The sequence below is a fragment of the Narcine bancroftii genome, chromosome 1, assembly GCF_036971445.1.
Source record: "Narcine bancroftii isolate sNarBan1 chromosome 1, sNarBan1.hap1, whole genome shotgun sequence".
Taxonomy (NCBI): domain Eukaryota; kingdom Metazoa; phylum Chordata; class Chondrichthyes; order Torpediniformes; family Narcinidae; genus Narcine; species Narcine bancroftii.
Window position 1 is genome coordinate 337,712,312 of NC_091469.1, and position 21,006 is coordinate 337,733,317.

Consider the following 21,006-nt stretch of genomic DNA (forward strand, 5'->3'; position numbering starts at 1 on the left):
TCAACTATTATTAGCTATTAAATCAGGAGTGGCCAAACTGCAGCCATTTGTAAGTGGCCCAGGAGTTGTGAGTGAGAAAACACATTTAATGGGTCTCAAAAGCAAGGACTCTGAATATAGTATATTGGTACATTATTTTATTTACAGAAGCTGCACATGGGAAAATCATAACGGGAATAAAACACACACACACAATTTATAGAAAATGAGTGTGGGAAAATCTTAACGGGAATAAAATACACACACACACACACACAGACACACACACACACACACACACACACACACACACACACAGACACACACACACACACACACACACACACACACACACACACACACACACACACACACACACACACACACACACACACACACACACACACACCCTGAACTAGGTACATACAATCAAGAAAAAAGAACATGATACCTGCCTCCCCTTGACTCAGTGCAGACTTGGCTCCCAAATTTATAACAGTGCACAACTCACCAATGATTTCTTCAGTGCCGTTCCATTGTATTCAGCCTGGAGTGAAGCAGGGTGATCCCTCAAAGATGGTAAAGGGAAAGAACCAAGAATGTGTGGCACCCTTTATAGCACTGAAGGACTGGGATTAAAGCCCAGGTAATTTACATGGTGCCAATGGGTCAGTGCCAGCAAGGTCTAGTCAATTACAAAGGGCAATAGCCCAAGGCCAAGTATATAGGTATTTAAAGGGGCCAATGGTCAGGTGTGCATTGATGGGTGGGGCCCAACCTTGATTGGCAGGTGGTATGTCTTTTGACCAAGTAGTGGGAAGTGCTATCACTTGATAGCCACGACTCTCCACAATACACCAGGTGAATTTTAAAAATAAAATGGAAGATAACTCACTAGAACAGTCTCAAAAACTAAATTGCACGGTATATACATTGCATTTCTTAGTTTCAACATTAAATGTTGCTGCCATTTTGAACAACTACTAGACTGGTTTGTGCAATTTTACTCATTGATGAAATGTTTTACCTCAGTAAAAAAAAATAATTAACTTCAGTTTTTAAAAATATTTACCTGAGTTGATTAAACAGGTCAGAACCAAAAAGACAGAAAATAGCAAGGGAGTGCTAAAAATTTCAGACAGTGGGAAAATGAATAGTTTTTCACAGATATCAAGGGGAAGTGTGCTTGTTTGATTGAACAGAATCTGTTAACTCTTATAGTTTATCTTTAATAGCCGAGCGACGGATACACATTGCATCATAATCATTAAGGTGGACTATGAACTGTATTCATTGACACTACTTTATCCTTTTTCCTGTTCCTGTTTTGCACCCAACTTTTTTTTATTTTGCATTGCTTTTGAATGAGAGTTTTAAAGAGTTTTATTGTATTCATTTAAATTAAATTTAAGAGCAGCAGTAATACTGTAATATGTGAGCACATCAATGTCAACAGTTAAATTGTTCAGTAGTGTGTAGTTATTTTGATAGGAAATTAATTTTCAATGGCATGGGGGTTTTCTGGTCTAAAAACAAAATCATTGTTTTTCTTGCTGTGCAACTGATTGAAGACTGCTGGACTTAATATTGTTTTGCACATGATTCCTTCTATTTTTCTGTATGTGTCTCACAACCAAAAAGGTTTGGCCACCCCAGTATTAAAAGTTTATCTTATTTTACATTAACAATTTTTTTTCCATCCTTTCACATTTATTACTACAGTATTCATGAGAAAAACTTGGCATGACAGGGTCTTCTGGTAATTACTGTATTTATCTTTGTTTGGCGAGAAAGTATCCTCTGTTTAACACTTGTCTGTTTCCATTGCCAGTGCCAGTGTATTCCACTGAGTTGTCCCACAGCCATCAATATGATGCAGGGAATAGCCAAGACTAGTAGAATATCTTTTCATCCACAGTTTGACTTTTGAAGATTCCTGGTGAAACATTATTTATAATAGAGCAAAACTACAGATAAAGGAAAAAAAAACATGATCCTAAACCTGTTGAACACCCCAGGTATCCAGCATTTTTAGGGATTGGTGGATGCCAGATAAGTGAATTTGCCGGTTGGTGGAGATTGCGTGTTGCAGGGATTGGCAAACTGACCACTGGGGGAGGGCACCAATTTTAACCTCGTACTTTTTTTACCTATTTATTTTCTGCAATATTTTCCACTTGAATGAGATTTCCAATTGCTTGAATTCTGGATAATGAAGATTTTACTCTAAAAAAACATCTTTACACATTTTCTGAAGTCCAACTAGTGTGGGTTTCAAATGTGAAGTGTGGTACAGGTATTTTACTTCTTAGATTTTAAAGACAAACAAGGTTTTTAGAGTGCTACACACAAGTGTAGGCTAACACCACACACCAGTGCAAGTCTGTGCAGAAACTCAGTCACAGCACTGCAATATCCTCTGAGCACAAGGGAAAGCAACACACTGTGATGGTCATTTGCAAGGCTATTTTTGGTATTTCTTTTTATTCAGTTAATTAAGGTGGGCATTATGCTCTGATGTTGATGTTAAAGGTAGCAGTCTAGTTGTGCAAATAAGGGTCTGAGGTCTACCAAAATATTGTTCAGACAAAAACTAGGTGGTTCAAAGCTGATTTTCAAACTTTGTAGCAAATCAGTTATAATCAATGAAGTTTGAATGCAAATATCTTTAGGGATGCAAAATGTTAAAATCATCCAACCTATCAGTACTTTTATTCACAAAGATTGTTAAAAAAAAATGTCTGCCACAGTGAAAGGGAAGCTACAAAATTATATTTAAAAAAAGTAAGGCCAATTAAATGCAGTAAGTATTTAATGTTACTCATTTTATTTACCGAACATCCTTCTTAGAAATGGTTAAAACAGATTCATTGATTTTGTTTTAACAGAGGACCTCTTTTATTTCCACCCCACCTCTGAATATTTCCAGTTCTTTGGAGCAAGACTCCCAGTCATATACAAAGCATGCAAGCTGTAAAGGGAAAGTTGCTAAATTAATTTAAGAATGAATCAATTAAGTCATAAGGAAAGATTAGATAGATTACACCTTCTCTCAAAGGAATAGGATAAATTCACAAAAATGCTGGAGAAACTCAGCCGGCCCTACACTGTGCGAAGGAGGCAAAGATATATAACGAATGTTTCAGCCTGAACTCTTAGTAAAAAGTAGGCAGATGCCCAAATGAAAAGGAAAGGGGAGGAGCGAAGAAGGGAGGACCATCAGCCAACAGCCAAGAGGCCATAGATTGATATGGACAGGAGGAAAGGAGAGAAAACCTGAGAATTGTTCAGGGGGGAGAGGGAGCTCTGTAAATATAGAACTGGAAGAAAGGAAAGTGAGGGTTAGGGAGAGACAATATTGAGCTAGAGCAGTGGTTTTCAAACTGCCCCCCAAACTCACATTCCACCTTAAGCAATCCCTATGCCGTAAGTACTCTATGATTAGTAAGGAATTACTTAAGGAGGGATGTGAGTGGGAAGGGATGGTTGAGAACTATTGCTCCAGACCCAATTGTTACTGAAATATTTTGCTTGAGAAAAATTGTCATTGGCCCATTTCCTTTGGAGTTATGAAAACGTACACATAACGAGTCATTTAGGAATGATTAAAACAGTGCTTTTCAAGCCTTTTTCTTCCTACTCGCATATCATCTTAAGGAATACCTTTCTAATCACAGAGCACTTATGGCAAGGGAATTGCTTAAGGTGAATGTGAGTTTAGGGTGCAGTTTGGAAAACACTGAGCTAGAAGGAAGGAGACATCAAAATAGGGAGTGAGGGAGACAGAGAGCGGGGCCTAATGGAAACTGAAGAAGTCGATGTTAAAGCCTTTTGGTAAAAGAGTTCCCAGACAGAAAATGTGAGGTGTTCCTCCAATTTGTGGGTGGTCTCAGTTGGGCAGTGCATAGGACAATGGACAGACATGTTGGAATGGGAATAGGGAGGGGGAATTGAAAATGGTTACTACTGGGAGATTCCCACTATTACAGCAGACAGAGTGAAGGTGCTCAATGAAGCAATTTTCCAGTCTGCGTCCAGTCTCTCCGATGTAGAGGAGGCCACAATGGCAGTATGGGATGCAGTAGATGACCCCTGAAGATTCACAAAAGAATTGTTGATTCACTTGGAAGGGCTGTTTAGGTCCCAGAATGGTGATAAGGGAGGCAAGTGTAGCATTTCCTATAATTACAGGGGTAGGTAGCATGGAGATGATTGGTGGGAAGGAATGAGGGAGTTATGAATGGAATAGTCACTGTGGAAGGTGGAGAGGGGAAGATGTGTCTGGAGGTGGGATCATGTAGAAGTTGGCAGAAATGGCGGAGGATCACATGTTGGATGCGGAGGCTAGTGGAGTGGTAGTGACGACAAGGGGAATCCTAACCTTGTGTGTGGGATCAGAAGGGCCCAAGACAGATGTGCGGGATTTGGAGTCTATCTGAATAAGGGCTGTGTTGATGTTGGTAGAGAGGAAGCCACATTTCTTGAAAAAGGAGGATCCTTCTTCATAGCCATAACCCAATATTTTTCCATGTGACTGTCTAAGAGTTTTTTAAATCTCCTTATTATACCAGCATCCACCACCATCCTGGCACTGCAGTGGTGGATACATTCCAGGCACCCACCACTGTGTAAAAAACTTACCTCTGATGTCTCCACAAAACTTTCCTTAACTCACCTTAAACAGATGTCCTCTGGTATTTGTTTTTATCACCCTGGGGGGGAAAGGTGCTGGCTGACCACCCTGTCATGCCTCGCAGAATCTTACATGCCTTTGTTAAGTCAGATCTCACCCTTCGTTGTCCAAATAGAAAAGCCAGTGTGTGGAGAGGTATCCTTGTCACGGTTCATCCCCAGCAACACTCTCTGATTTACAGGCTGTTCCTGGGGACGGACGCAAAGACAGATATTCAGAGCTGCTAGAAGATCATCAACTCCAGCAAGGATTACCTTTGGTCTCCCCGAAATCTGTTAGTCTTTCAGCATGAGGGAATGGTGCTGACTGACATTATCCAGGCTGAAGTAGTACATGCTGAGGGATGCATTGAGACTTGGAACAGCCATTGCAAGGGTGCTATAGGGAGGGACCACCATCTAGAGCCCTTCTGTCACTGAGTATTGAGGGGCTGAGACCAAGGGACATTCCTTAAACAACAGAGGGATGAGTAATGACATATCATAGTGATGGTAATGGCATTAAACAGAAAACTATTATAATTATTTACATTGATGTAAATGTATGGATATGATACTAAGAATGTGAAAATACAGAACTATTTTCTTTTTTATTAATACTTTATTGTGAATAAAGGTTATTTTGGAAAAGAGAAAAATAAAATAAAATGCCCAAGCTCTTTCAACCTTGCTTTATAAGACACATTCTGCATAGGGATTGCTTAAGGTGGAATATGAGTTTAGGGGGACAGTATGAAAACCACTGGTAAAGATGAATCCTTGCCCTCCATATGTATTGTTTGTCTGTATGTTTGTTATATTAGGTTGTATGTCTGTGTGTTTTGCACCAAGGCTCGGAGAACACTATTTCGTCAGGTTGTGCTTGTACAATCAGATGACAAATAAACTTGACTACATTTGGCATTCTCCAATCCTCCAGTACCTTTCCTGTGGCAAGGGAGGATCCAAAGGTCATTGCAAACATCCAGTAATACCTTCCCTTGTTTCCAGTAGTAAGCTGGGATATATCAAATCCCAAGGACTTATCTATTCATATATTTTTAAGATCCAGCACTAATTCTGAACCTCAACAAGCTCCAATGAATTAGTCTGTTTGATATTGACCTCACATCCCCCATGATCCCTTCCCTGGTGAACACTGAACCAAAGTATTCATTTAGAAACCCCCCACCTCCTATGCCTCCAGGCACATGTGCCACTCAATGTCCCTGATCAATCCTACCCTCCCTCTAGTCATCCTCTGTTCTTGTACATGTAGAACTCCTTATGATTTTCCTTAATCCTACCTGCCAAGGCCTTCTCATGCTCCCTTCTAGCTCTCTTAAGTTCCTTCCAGGCTACTCATACTCCCTTCCTGACCTTTGCTCCTTGCTTCTTCTTCCTCTTGTCTAGTTGTTCCCACCTCTCTTATCAACTGTGGTTCCTTTACCCTACCATATTTTCCCTATTCTGGTATATTTCATTACGATCATTTGGTCAGTAGTTTTTTCTGACTTTTCCACCAGTATGAACAAGAGTTATTCTACTGAGCAGACTTGTAATATCTGACTCATGATTCACTTCTCTGTGTTGTACACATTCATCAATCTCAAAATTCTTCATTTATCACATTATAGCAGCTTTTCTTTCCCTCTTCTTTGTGGGTTATTGGGATACATGTAATGACTTTACATTTTCTTTGCTCTTTCATTCAATCTGGACTGAAGTAAACCTTCTCTTGTTCAAGCATCCACAGCTCTGCTGAAGCAAATCATCTAGTGGACTATGGTACCTGCTTGATTCTTGAATGAGAGATCGGCTGAACAATGGAAAAGTTGTTCCTTTAAGGACTCCCCCCCCCCAAAAAAAATGAAATGCTGGGGAAAAAAAATCAACAGGTCAGACACCACCTGTGGAGGCAAAACCATGATACTGCAACAGGACTTTTACATCTTTACTGCTGTGCAACATTTATTCCTTCAAAACTTCTTCAAAAAACTATGCAGACTTTCTCACAGTTGGTGACTAGGTGGTTACTTCTACTAAGAATTCATCTCTCTTAAGCACCAGACCAGTATGAATAGCAAGATTTGCATTAATTTTACTCAGATCATGTTTAGTGGTATTTATTTCAATAGTGCATACTTAATACTATGACATGTGAGGTTCTGATGGACAAAACATGTTGGCACTTTTCACTCCAATTTACAATGGGAATGCAATTTTTAAACCAAGTCAAATGCTTAACAGTTTGGAGTGAATCAATGTTTCACTTAACCCACAAACAAATGTATCTTATTGCATATTTTAGAACGTCACCAAACTTGCAATATCTCGATAAGTCCCTTTGTCATTCACATAGTTGCTCATTGGGCCTCCAGTTTTTTTGTTTCCTTGTACGAACATGGCAATTTCCTGCTTTAAAAAATGACATGGATTGAAATAATTCTCCAATACCTACAACTAGTTCATTGAATACAAGATATTTGACACGCTAAGGAGCTGCCAAATCACACTAAAACTCCAAAATCTGCTATCTGCCACCAAAGCCAAGTAGCTGATTGTGGACTTCATGAGCATTAACCCACAAAAGAGTCTGGAAAAACAACCAACTGAAAAACCTCACAAAGATAAGTGTATACAGAGCCGTTGTCATACCCACACTCCTGTTCTGCTCCGAATCATGGGTCCTCTACCAGCATCACCTACGGCTCCTAGAACGCTTCCACCAGCGTTGTCTCCGCTCCATCCTCAACATCCATTGGAGCGCTTTCATCCCTAACGTCGAAGTACTCGAGATGGCAGAGGTCGACAGCATCGAGTCCACGCTGCTGAAAATCCAGCTGCGTTGGGTGGGTCACGTCTCCAGAATGGAGGACCATCGCCTTCCCAAGATTGTGTTATATGGCGAGCTCTCCACTGGCCACCGTGACAGAGGTGCACCAAAGAAGAGGTACAAGGACTGCCTAAAGAAATCTCTTGGTGCCTGCCACATTGACCACCGCCAGTGGGCTGATATCGCCTCAAACCGTGCATCTTGGCGCCTCACAGTTTGGCGGGCAGCAACCTCCTTTGAAGAAGACCGCAGAGCCCACCTCACTGACAAAAGGCAACCAACCAATTTTCCCCTGCAGCCGCTGCAATCGTGTCTGCCTGTCCCGCATCGGACTTGTCAGCCACCAACGAGCCTGCAGCTGACGTGGACTTTTTACCCCCTCCATAAATCTTCATCCACGAAGCCAAGCCAAAGAAAGAGACAATCCAGTGATCATTGGGGGATAAGATGAGCAAATTTAAATTCCTGGGAGTCATTATTTCGGAGGACCTTTCCTGGATCCAACAAACGAATGTCATCATGAAGGAAGCATGTCAGCAGCTCTACTTTCTCATGAGTTTACAGAGGGCTGGTATGACGTAGAAAACCTTAGCAAACTTCTATAGATGTTTGTAGCGGAAATTTTGATTGCCAGCTGCACCACGGCCTGGCATGGAGGCACCAATACCTCTGAAAAGGCCAATATTTCACGGGCACACTCCCCCATCATCAACAAAATCAACATGGAATGCCGCCGTCAGAGAGCAGCAGCAATTATCAAGGATCCACACCACCCAGGATGCATACTCTTCTCACTGGTGCCACAAGAGTCATACCAGCAGGTTCATATACAGTTGTTACCCCTCCACCATCGTACTCCATACTCAATCAGAGACTCATTGACAGGTTCTTACTTTGTGCATTATTTATTGCTGAATATTTATTTTCTGTATTGCACGGTCAGTTTGCACTTCTCTCTTTGTTTATATTTCTCTCTTTTGTGTATGTATCTTTTCTTCAGTACAGTTTTTTTTTTGCACCACCAGAAAGTTGAAATTCTGCTTGGTGCACTGGAAAAAGAATATTAAAAAATAGAAAATAAAAAAAAAGTTTAGAAAATTTAGTAAAGGCAACAGGCAGTCCACAGAACCTGTTGTGCCTCGCCAGCACTGGTTTGTGGTTCATTGTTTCCTTTTTGATCCTTTGCCATAGCATCAGGAAATTGAAGTTACATTCCTTCACCAGAAGCATACTGATATTAAGTTCAGTTATAGGAAATTGGAAAATAACAAGAAGGACACAAACAAATTCCAAATCTTATTCTCAAAAAGTGTATACAAGTGAAACAGGTGCATTAATAGAAATCTGTGAACAAACACAAAAAGCTGTATTTTTTTCCCCCATCTGTTATTCAGTTGCTTTAAATACATTATCTTGGTCATCACAAAGGTCAAATTAATGCTGCCATGGACTTGCTGGCTACAAAAGAGTCATCATCCACATCACCTAAGAAAAGAAATGGAATAGAGGAAAACACTGATGATAATTCAGAAAGCCCGCTGATAATTTACTTGTGATGTATGTGATATCAGATATGTTCTCTGACAATAAATCTTAACTTTGAACTGCTTGTTCGGAATGGTCAATTAGTTTTGCAACTGGCTCACCAGATGCTGATCTTCATGCTCCTTTTAACAGTCCATGGACCCAATTCCTGCATTCTCTCTTCATTCCCATGAAACACTGCCTTTGTATCTGATCTTTGCTTTTCCTGTTTTCTGCTGAAGCAGTGATATTGCGGCATTCAATTGTCCTGAATGTTTCATACTTCTGTTATCAGCTCTCACTGTTACAAGTTATAATAAACTGAGGTGAACCAGTCTTGGAGAAGAGGTAAGTATGATCTAAAATAACCTCCAAGAACCACCAAGAGTTGGTAACATGGACTCCCCATCATTGCAGATGAGTCATAACTGATGACTTGATGAAGGATTTAAGCCCAAAACGTTGGGGATGTACCTTCACCTTTGCTACATAAAGGCACTGTTTGACCTGCTGAGTTTCTCCAGCATTTCTATGTTGTTTCTTTTATCGCTTAACCACAGTGTCAACAGAATCCTGTGTTTTACCACCAATCATAACTGAAATGTGGGTTTATGCCTCATGGAGGATGTTTATTACATCACAGATGTGTTTGTTTTTCTTTTTCTTTCTTCTTACAATCTGGATATTACTAGCAAGGCAAGTACTTATTGGTATCCATACATCATTTCAGAATGGCACCTTCTCAACCAATGCAATTATTTGATGATGGTACTCCAGAGCAGCAGGGTGCTCCAGGTTTTAGATCTCATGCTAATGACATATTTCCAAATCAGAATGGTTCATGAGCTGGAAGGGAACCAGCAGTTGGTGTCTGTCCTGTTGCTTTCTCCTTCTTGATGGGAGAGGTTGTGAGTTTGGTAGGTGATGTCAATGTTGTCTGGTCAAGTTACCTGAGTGCATTTTAGACTTGGTAAATATTTTAATCACTGTGTGAAAGGAATGGATGAATGAGGATCCAGTTAAAGAGGCAACTTGGTCCAGTATGGTGTCAAGTTTCTGGGAAAGTAGAGAGTGTTCCATCACGTTCCTGACATGTGACTTGTAGATGCTGGAAAGGCTTTGCGATGTCAGGAGATGAGGCATTCACTACAGTATATCCTGAAATAGAGCTAGTCCAGTTGAATCTCTGCTCAATGCTGAGGATGAGTTATTGGTGGGATTGAGTGCCAAGTGTAGGCCATTAGATTTCCTCTTGTTAGAGATAGTCATTACTGGGCTCTTTAGTGACATAAATTTTACTCCCCACTTCTCAATCAATGCTTAAATGTTGTCAAAGTTTTGTTGCATGGAAATATACATTGGATTAATTACACATGATTGCAATCATGAAGAAGGCCTGCCAGGAACTATGCTTCATCAGGAGTTTAAGATCATTTGGTATGTTACCAAATACTTGCAAATTTCTAAAGCTGTACCATGGAGAATTTTCTAACTAGTTGCATCACTGTTTGTTAATGCACAGGACAGGTAAAGAATACAGATAGTTGTGAGCTTGGTCAGCACCATTATAGAACATTAGTCTTCACTCCATTAAGAAACCATTCTCTATCCTCAAGATCCCTCATGGCCAAGGCCATGCCTTCTTCTCACTGCTACCATCAGGAAGGAGATACAGGAGCATGAAGATGAACATTCAACGCTACAGAAACAGCCTCTTCCATCAGATTTATGAATGGAAAATGAACCTCATTTTCTCTTCTTTTACTTGTTTTTAAAAATGTAATTTATAGCAATTTTGCAGTTGTAATGCTGTCAGAAAACCAGCAAATTTTGTGATATGTTCATGACAATAAATTCTGATAATAATTCTGATTCTGACATGTGAGTTAGTTCACATGATATACAGTCCTCATCAAACATCTCCACTTCTGGTCACAGTTGAAGCAAACTGAAGATGGTTCTTCCAAATAATATACCATAAGATTCAAAAGATTTTCTGTTAAATAACATAAAAGACATAAAATTAGGACTTAAATTAGACAGAGCCCAAAAAAAATTATTATGATAATACTGGCAGGAGCAAAAAAGTGTATTATGACAACTTGGAAAATGGAAGCAAGCCTTGAAATACAACAGTGGTATACAGAAATGAACAAGTTTATTCCATTAGAAAAAATTACATACAATCTGAAAGACAGATATACATTATTCGAACAAATTTGGGAACTGTACATAAAATATGTTAAAGAATGCTGACCACAGACCTCCATCTCTTAAAACAATATGATTATGAGCATGGTAAGATTTAAATATGTAAAAGTGGACAATATGACTTCTTTACTTTTTGTTACTTATTTGTTTTATGTATTTTATTATTTATTGGTGTTTCAAGTGGCTGGGGAGGGGGAGGGATGAAAGGGGGGAGAAAAGAGGAAATGTCACTGTATATATATTAGTGACGATCATTTGTGAATGTTGTTATTGATATGATTCTTGGTGCAAGAAATTTTAAAAAATAAAAAAGATGGTTGTTCCAGGTCATCGCCTTGAAGGGACTCTTATAGTGACAGCCTGGATTTGGAGTTATTGACTTCTAGCAATTAAACTATCTTCTGGTGGAAAATGTGCTGACCAGCTACACCAATACCCATGAGCATTAAACCTGCAAAAGGTACTGGACACAGCCCTGGACATTCAGGAAAAACTCTCCCCACCATCGAGAACATCTACGATGAATGCTGCCATCAGTGAGGATCAGCAATCATCAAGAATCCACATCACCCAGCACACGCTCTGTTCTCACTGCTACCATCAGGAAAGAAGTGTCGGTGCCACAAGATTCACACCACCAGGATCAGGAACAGTGGCTCCCCCTCCATCATCAGACTCCTCAACAACAAACTCAATCAGGGACTCATTTAAGGATTTTGACTTTTGCACTTTACAGTTTGTTTGTTTTTTCCTCTATGTATTGTACAGTCACTTGTTTACATTTCTTTATTTGTTTACATGTGTACATTGTGTACAGTTTTTTGCGCTCCCTGTAAGTGGTGATTCTGCTTAGTCTGCAGAAAATCAAAGAATCTCAGGGTTGTATGTGATGTCATGTTTATACTCTGACATTAAATCTGAAATCTGAACCATTGGGCTGTTTTCCCTTCAATGTTTTGACATGACTACTTGATTCCAAAACCAGCCACAAGCTGCCTTTATGTCACGTGCAGTCATTCTCACCTTCTCTCTGGAATTTAGTCTTAGTCCTTGCGCGGACCAAAAGAGTGATGAGGCCCAGAGCTGGGAGAGGTCATAGTGAAATGTAAAGTGGGCACCAGTCAGCCGGTTCTTGGATACTACTGCCTGTCAACACTGGTGATGGCAGATTCCATTGCTTATGTGAAGTTAGAGAAAAATTTGGTTGAGTGGTAATAACCTGGATCTGTTATTTTTGCGCCCAGAAAATAGCTGAGTGTAGAGTGCGCGCTACACAAAGTGTGGAGTAAGATCGACACACACACATTAAAGTCATGGTCAAAGTCTGATTTATTCCACTGCCAGCTCTGTTTATATTCACTCCCTGCCTTTGGCAACAGGAGAGAGGTCATCGCAGCGCCGGCCTCCGACTGGCCAGCATTTCCGCTGTTGCCCGCTGTTTCCTGTCATGTGGGAGGTCATGCGGGATGATGGCCATTGGCCCCTGGAGCCCTCACAATCGCCATGTTCAGCAGCTATTTTGTGACCCAGGTCGCGACTCAGTTTGCAGGCCATTACACATCACCCACCCCCCTCCAGAACCAGCTATCAGAGTGTCGGTTGCCACTTTGGGTGACCTACCTCTGCGTCGCGGGGGCTGAGTCTTGACTGGCTGGCTAATGTCTACATGGGCCGGTATCAGGCGGTTGACGGTGAAGGTTTCCTCTTTGCCATCAATGACCAATACACACAGTAACCCATTATGCCTGATAACTGTATGGTTCCTTGTATGGCTGTTGGAAGGGTGCCAGGTATCCTCCCCTTCACACAGAAACATATTCATAGATGTTCAAGTCCTTGGGGATTAAAGATATGGGCTAGCTGTGTGGTGGGGGCTGTAGAGGGGCCAAGGTACCCAGTCTTTCCCTCAGCTGTTTCAGTGCCCCTGTGGGGGTTTCCAGATCCTTGGCAATGGCCAATAACTCCCCCAGAATTACCAAGGGTGTGCCTTAAATATTTCTGCTGCAGAGGTATTAAAGTCTTCTTTCAGCGCGGTGTGTTTCCCCAGAAGGACCAAAGGCAGTTTATCCTCACAGTTGGGCCCCTTGACACAGGCCATCAAGGCAGCTTTTAAATGTCTGTGTAACCATTCCACCAACCCATTGGCCTGCGGGTGATATGCCATGGTATGGTGGAGTTGGGTTCCCAACAGTTTGGCCAGCACCACCCTGAGATGTTCTGGGACTCCAAACCTGAACACCCAGGTGTTGATTAGTCTTCTAGTGCAAACCTCCGTGGCCATGTCAGGACGAACTCTGGCCACCTTGTGGAGCAGTCAACCATAGTAAGGAGGTATCTCACCCCACAGGAAACTTGCACCGGCCCCATGATGTTGACAAGGAAATAAATGAACCTACGCCATGTTGGCTCAAATGTATGGGGAGGTGCTTTAGTGTGAGTTTGCACCTTGGATGCCTGGCTGACCATGCAGGTCTTGGCTCACTGACTGACCTGCTTGAGAAGCCTGTACCAGATGAACCTGCTGGCCACCATCTTCACTGTGGTCTAATTGCCGGGTGCGCCAAGTTGTGCACCGTGTTGAAGTCCTGTCATCTCCATAGTGCCAGAATGATGGGGTGGGGTTTGCCAGTGGAGACATGGCAAAGGAGCGTCTGGTTTCCAGGGGAGATGATGACATCTTCCAGCCGCAGCCCGGAAAGCACTGCCCTGTATGCCGGGATCTCAGGGTCGTCATGGTGTGCCCTGGCTAGGGCTGAATAGTCTATGCCCTTGAATAGAGCGAAGACAGATTCGATGGCAGGACAGGAGAGTGCATCGGCCAGCAGGTTGCTTTTGTTGGTGATGTGTTGGATGTCCGTGGTGAATTTGGAAATGTAGGAAAGGTGCCTCTGCTGCCTGGCCGACCGCAGGTCAGACATTTTGTGGAAGGTGAAAGTTAATGTTTTGTGGTCTGTGAAGACTTTGAATTGTCTGTCTTCTAGGAAATATCAGAACTGCCTGACCACCAGGTAGAGAGCCAAAGTCTCCTGGTCAAAGATGCTGTATTAAAGTTTGGGTGGCTGGAGGTACCTGCAAAAAAAAAAGGCCAGGGGCTGCCATTGCTGGATGATCACTGTTCTAAGAACCCCTACAAATGCTCTGCTTTGGCCAGAGCTTCTTTCACCTTCTGGAACATCTTCAAGGCCTCCCCATCCCAGGCAATGTCTTTATTTTTCCCCACCATAAGCGCAATATGGGGGCTCATGATCCGAGCTGCTGCCGGTATGAATTGATGGTAGAAGTTGATCATACAAGTGAACTTCTGCAGCCCCTTCATGGTGCAAGGTTTTGAGAACCGCCGAATGCCCTCCACCATCTCGGGCAGCAGTTTCTCCTCATACCAGTTAATCGGATGCTCCAGGAAGTCAGTTGTATCCCTCCCGAACTGATACTTGGCGGAGTTGATAGTCAGCCCAAACCCCTGCAGGCGGGTGAATAGTTGTCTGAGGTGGGCCATGTGCTCAGAATGGTTGCAGCAGACATAAGGGTTTCGTCAAGCTACATGAATGTGAATGGGACGTCCCAACCCACCATGCCCATCAGCCACTGAAAAGTCTGAGCAACGTTCTTATGCCTGAAGGGCATCCTCATGACTTTGAACAGGTCAAAGGGGGTGATTATGGCAGTTTTGGGCATGTCCTTGGGGTGAACTGGGATTTGATGATAACTCCTGATTAAATCGACCTTTGAAAATACCTGTGTGCCTTGTAAAATGGCAGTAAAGTTTTGGATATGGGACACAGAATATCTGCCCAGTGTGGTGCCCTCATTGAGGTGTCAGTAATCACCACATGCCCTCCTTCTTCCTGCTGCCTTTGGGACCATATGTAGTGGGGAGGCCCAGGGGCTGTCCAATTGGCACATTATCCCCATCTTCTCCATTTTCTTAAATTCCTCTTTGGTGAAGGCAAATTTTTCGGGGGGAGGTGGCAGGCCCTGGTGTGGAGCAGTTGGGCCCTCATTGAGGGTGTGGTGCCTTACCCCGTGCTTTGGTTCCATAGAGAATTGTGGCAGCAGGATTGTGGGGAACTCCATCAGGACATATGTGTAGGCATCATTGGACAGCAGGACAGAGTCCAGATGGGGGGGGGGGGGGTGGGGGGGGGTTGTTTTGTTCCCCCAGGGGCATTGTTTGAAAAGTTCTGGTCTGCACTAAATGCCGCCCTTTTAAGTCTACCAGCAGGCAGTGGGCGGAAGGAAATCGGCTCCCAGGAGTGGTTGCGTGCCACTGCCACGATGGTAAAAGTCCACTTAAATCAGTGGCCAGCAAATCGTTGGGGGATGGTCTGAATGCTGTAAGTTCATATAGAGGTGCTGGGTTCACTGCCCTCAGTGCCAGGCCTGGCTCGGGTGTCGTAAGCTGTAGGGGGAAGAACACTTATTTTGGCACTGGTGTCCATGAGGTACTGCCTTCCTGACAGGGAGTCCCACATGTCGAGGAGGCAGTTATGTTGGCCAACTGCCGTAGCCATTAACAAAGGCTGACATAGCTTTTCCCAGAAACGCACAGGATAGGTGGCATCGACGGGCCCACACACCCCATCATTGATGATGATACCAATATGGCTGGGTAGGGGGGGCTCCACTTGCCTCTCCATCTGCTGTGGTCTTGTTGCTTGCTGGGGTTGGGGTTTGGCGATCAGTTCCACTGAGGCGCTGCTTTCTTTCTTCACTCTCCAGAGCACATCCGCCCAGGCTGTAACTTTCCTTGAGTCACTGAAGTCCTCATCAGTTAACAAGATTGAGATATCCTCAGGCAGCTGGTCCAGGAAAATCTGCTCAAAGAGCAGGCAAATCCTGTGTCCCTTGGTGAGTGCAAGCATCTCACTCATGAGGAAGGAAGGGGCTCTGTCCCCCAAACTGTCCAAGTGCAGCAGATGGGCAGTGCGTTCACGCCGTGATAGCCCGGAAGTGCAGGTTAGTAGCTCTTTGAGGGCATCGTATTTGCCTTGTTCCGGAGGCTGCCTTAGGAAATCGATAACCATCGCTGCCATGTTCTGGTCAAGTGAGCTCACTATATAGTAGCAGCGGGTGTCGGCAGTGGTTATCTGTTGCCAAATGTGGCTGCGAGGCCCAGAACTTTGGTAGCTTGAGCAAGACTGAGTGGAGAGCTGCTTCGTCCATCATTTTCGGGTCTAACTGCCAGTTGGACCTGTTGGGGTCACCAATGTAATGTGCGTCCTGCACGTAGTGTGGAATAAGAACGGCACACCACAGTTGAGTCAAAGACAGATTTTTTTGATCTACCAGCTTTTATATTCACTCCCTACCTCTGACGACAGGAGTGACATCATCGCAGCGCTGGCCTGCAACTGGTCGTCGTTCCTGCCGTTGCCCACTGTTTCCTGCTGCGCTGAAGGTCACGCGGGATGATGGCCATTGGTCTCTGCGAGGCCGTCGTGATCGCCGTGTTGTGAGCTGGGCCACAACTTGGTTGGCGGACCACTGCACGAGTATATTTGGTAAATGCCGATGACTCTAAGCAAGGTCTATGGTACAATTCATTTCTAGGTCTCATGTTTCAGCCATTTCTTGATATAGTCTGAGGTGAATTGAATTAGTTTCACACTGATGTGATGATCGAAGGCTCAGGAGGTTAAAAGAAACTTCTTCATATTCCAGTTCTGATAAAAAAAAAATAAACTTTCAACTGAAACATTGTATGTTTCTCTTTCTTTAGATGATTTCTGACCTTTAGAGAGTTTCCAGCATTACCTTTTCTCATTAGAGCAGCATTTTATTTCTCTCAAGAGCCAAATGTGTTGCTGAAACTTGCGGCAGTGCCTCGAGGGGGATTGACACAAGATTTTGCCTTAGCTGAGGAATTCCTGGGCTTTGAAAGTCCACTGTGATCTGTTTCACTGGCACATTCGGAATGGAACATTCACAGCCCACAAGCTCAGAATAGAGTCCTACGTCACAGATCTTGAGGACAGGATTATTTTAATGGTTGGATCATGGCAACAAGAAGGCATTTGTCTCCATCAAACCGTTGGTGAAATGAACATGTTATTGCATGCGCAATCACTGAGAACAGACCCTGAGGAGACATTTCCCCTTGCTAATGGAATGAGTCTCCTGCTCTGTCACATCAGTTTCTCTGAGGGCGTTTATTCTCTTGTATTTACAACTACTTGGGCAAAATGGCTCCCAAGAGCCCCCTAGTGGTTGCATATTTCAGCCCATCGATGATGATTTGTTCCTTGAGGAAAGGGAGTCCATGTCAGTGAGGAGGCACAAATCCATCATCGTGCTAAGGATGTATTTCCCAGTGCTGCATGACCACTTTTGACAACACTTGCTCACAAAAATCTGAAAATTTCCACATTCTCTATAGTATTTACTTCAATAATATAAATCTAAACTGGCAATTACAATTGATAAGTTGTAAATTTAAAAAATTTGCCTTGTAACTTCCATGCCTTGCCAGGTACCTTGAAATGATGCTCAAGAGAAACAGCTGAGAAACCGTTGACAACTCACTGCTCTTGGATTGAAATGTTCACAGAATTCAAATGAGAGTGGGTGATGGTTTCTTTGTTTGCAACTGAGACAGGGGGAATATTTTTCACCTCTGCCTTCTCATTAGGTTTCAGAAATGTACAAATCCAACCCCTAGCCATTTAACTAAAACATATACTCGAGAGAATTAGTGTGTTTTCTGAAATTTAGATAAAAGCAATTACTGCTGGCTTCTCAAATTCATATGAAAACAGACCAAACAGCCTTTCTCTGGACCATGGTGCACACACATAATACATTTCACTGTTATCCATCAAAATAATAATCTTGTGGCCAATGTCCTAATTAAAAGGTCAGGTCACTCATCTGAGTGCTGCTGGTACCATGTAACCCAGTATTATCCGTTGCATGGTCAGGTGGTCGACAACTAAATTGGCTGCCCCACCAGGCTTGCCTGGTGCAGAGGGTGACTAGGCAACCTGCAGGATGAAAACAAGACCTGTCAAAGGGTAGACAAACCCTCTTGTAGGGTCAACAGCCATCTTGCAAACATGTGCCATGAAACATGGAAAGGGCATCCCTTGCATCAAAGCTTGGCCTGGCCATTCACTGCAACAGAACTTCCACCAACCATCTTGGACCTCACCATGCCACTGGATCCGGGAGGGTATCTCAAGAGGGTGGGTCTGGACCTGTGCAACCCCCAACTCACCTAAATCCATTCACACCCATGCTGTTCCTTTCTGAGGAGTGGGGTAACATATCAAATCCACAAACTGACAGAAAGGAACCATCATCATCCTATGGGATGGATAGCCAGAAGTGTTAGAAGTAAACCTACAAGAAACTTCCCCTACTCTTACTCTCCTCTATCACGATTACATCTTCATCCCAGAACAAAATATGTCACTCATGACTGATTCCTCCAGGCATTAGATAAGAAATGACAGCACATTAAAATAAATAAGTAAATTTACTACAAGCCTGGAGTTAAAAAAAATAGATGCTGGAAACACTCAGCAGGTCAGGAAGCATCTGTGCAGAGTTAATGTTTCAAATGAATGACACTTTTTTAGTATAGAATACAAGAAATGAAGTTATGCCACAGACCATTACAGAATTAGTGTGGATAAGGTAAACAAACACCACCATTTTCCCAGGGTAAGGGGATCTAAACCTTAAGGCTATAGATTGAAGTTGAGAGGGGAAAGATTTAAAAGGAAAGCAAGAGCACCTTCTTCACACAGCGGATTATGGGTATATTCCAAAGAAATGGTAGAAGCAGGTGGTAAAATGTGACATTCAAAAGATGATTAAGTAAATGGATAAGAAAGATTTAGTGGGATATGAACTGAATGCAGACAAATGGGACAAGCCTGTTCAGCGTGGGCATGTTGGGCCACGGGTCCTGTTCTGGTGTTGTGGAACTTGATGACTCTTGTACCTGAAGTCTGCTTAATTTTAATAGTTCTCAGCATTGAATAAAAGAAGCATCGTGAGATTTGTTTTCCCTTTGATTGTCAGTGCTTATGGGAGATAGATTATCCATTGTGCACCAAAATTTGGTTCCATTGGCTTCAGTGCAGATCTGCCTATTTTTCTATTAATTCAATCTGCCAGTCCATATCTTCAAGAGGATGAAATTTTTGTAAATTTAGCCATGAAGATTTCCAACTGCTAAATGTTTTATTAAAGTATTTTGGGAGAAGTCTCTTGATCCATAATAAAAATTTTGATGAAAGTAATGCTTTCTGAAATGGAAGACACGTTAGGCATCAACACTCACAAAAGACTTGGGATTCCTCACTATTTTAGTTGGATTGATTTTTAATTGGAGTCTAACACTTTGAATTGCATCAAAAACAATATTAAAAGTTAATTTATTTATGACTGAAATATATGGGGAAGTTTAGACATCATAACACACCAGCTGAGTTCAGAAAATACTTTTCTTCCCCCCCACCCCCATCCCCCTAAGTAGTTACCTTGAAAACAAATCGACAATGTACAGAAGTTAAACAGAGATGTCTTCTGTTTTTTTGTTGGAATTTTTTTACCCTTCTTTTCTGTTCTCTGTAAAAACATTTGGGGAATTAGAAACCAAGAAAATGAATCTCTGAGGGGTTGTTTCTCTCCAAGAGAGAAGTAGTTGATCACTGCAACAGAATGGCTGAAGTCACCCGTGGTTCAATTGGCCAGGTTGGAGTATCTTTCCCTTCAATTGTGCCTGTCATGGACTTTGGAGACCTCACCATTATTCTCATACAGAGTGAATCCAAGGGATTCTTCCAAAAATAACAGAGAGAAGCATATCTGAATGAATTGAATATTCCATTTAAATTGCTATTCCATTGAAGGTACAATAATTTCATCTCTTTAAAATTAATCTATCACCAGTGACATAGCCAGTGGGAATGCTCCCCCTGAGCACACTTTTTAAAAGTGGTGCCTTCCCCCACACCCCCCCCCTCCCCACCCTGATGCCGTCGCCCTCCCTGGCCCAACGTTGCCTCCAGCACAAAGCTTCTGCCAGCCCCCCGCTCCCTGCTCTGACACCACTGTCACTGCCACCGCCTCGACGCTACCGCTATCCCCCACTCTGACACTACCCCCACCACTACTCCAACACTGCTGCCACCCCCCGACACTGCCGTAAAATCAGTGCAGCCACTGACCACTGACTCGTCATCTGGCATATGTATGTGGCGCCTTTTTTATGTGCTCGTTCCACCTAACTTTAGAACCTGGCTATGGCCCTGTCTATCATCAGTCACACGGCAAATCATTATTGTGTCAACTTTGGGTTTAGTTCAGTCAAGGAGAATGCATTGACGGTCAGATCTTGCTAACTCTCCTTGCAGCTCCTTCCATTTCTGACAGCACTTACAGCCAATTCTTATTAGAAATAGTACCTCTATGTCTGTCCTGGTTGCTCCAGCAGGAAACTTCTCTGCGATATTTCTCTCTACGACTCCAAGCCCCAAATTAATGTTCCTATCCTTCCATTGGCCGATAGATCCTGCAAATGGTAATCTAAGTCAGTGCAAGTGAATTGCAGGGAAGCTGGGAATCAGGTGGCATTATTTGCGTAGTGGTTAGGGCAACACTGTTTCAGAGCCAGCGAATGGGACCGGGGTTCAAATCCCGCATTACCTTTAAGGAGTTTTTCCCTGAGTCCAGTGCCAGATTTAGACTTGGTGAGCCCTAAGCTATATAAAGCTTGGAGGCCCCTTGTTAAAAAATTACAATGCAAATGAATTCATTTACTGATTATATTTGATTGG

General features: G+C 42.8%; 1 long non-coding RNA gene across 1 annotated transcript in view; it reads right to left on the reverse strand.

Annotated features, from left to right (window-relative positions):
* LOC138748781 (uncharacterized) overlaps positions 1-16,861 on the reverse strand; it is a 110,626-nt gene extending 93,765 nt beyond the window's left edge. Inside the window, exons 1-2 of the long non-coding RNA XR_011348247.1 lie at positions 12,842-16,861; positions 9,133-11,006 (exon numbers count right to left, since the gene is read on the reverse strand). This is a non-coding gene — a long non-coding RNA (uncharacterized lncRNA). The remainder of the gene's footprint in view (positions 1-9,132; positions 11,007-12,841) is intronic.
* Positions 16,862-21,006: the final 4,145 nt, after the last annotated feature.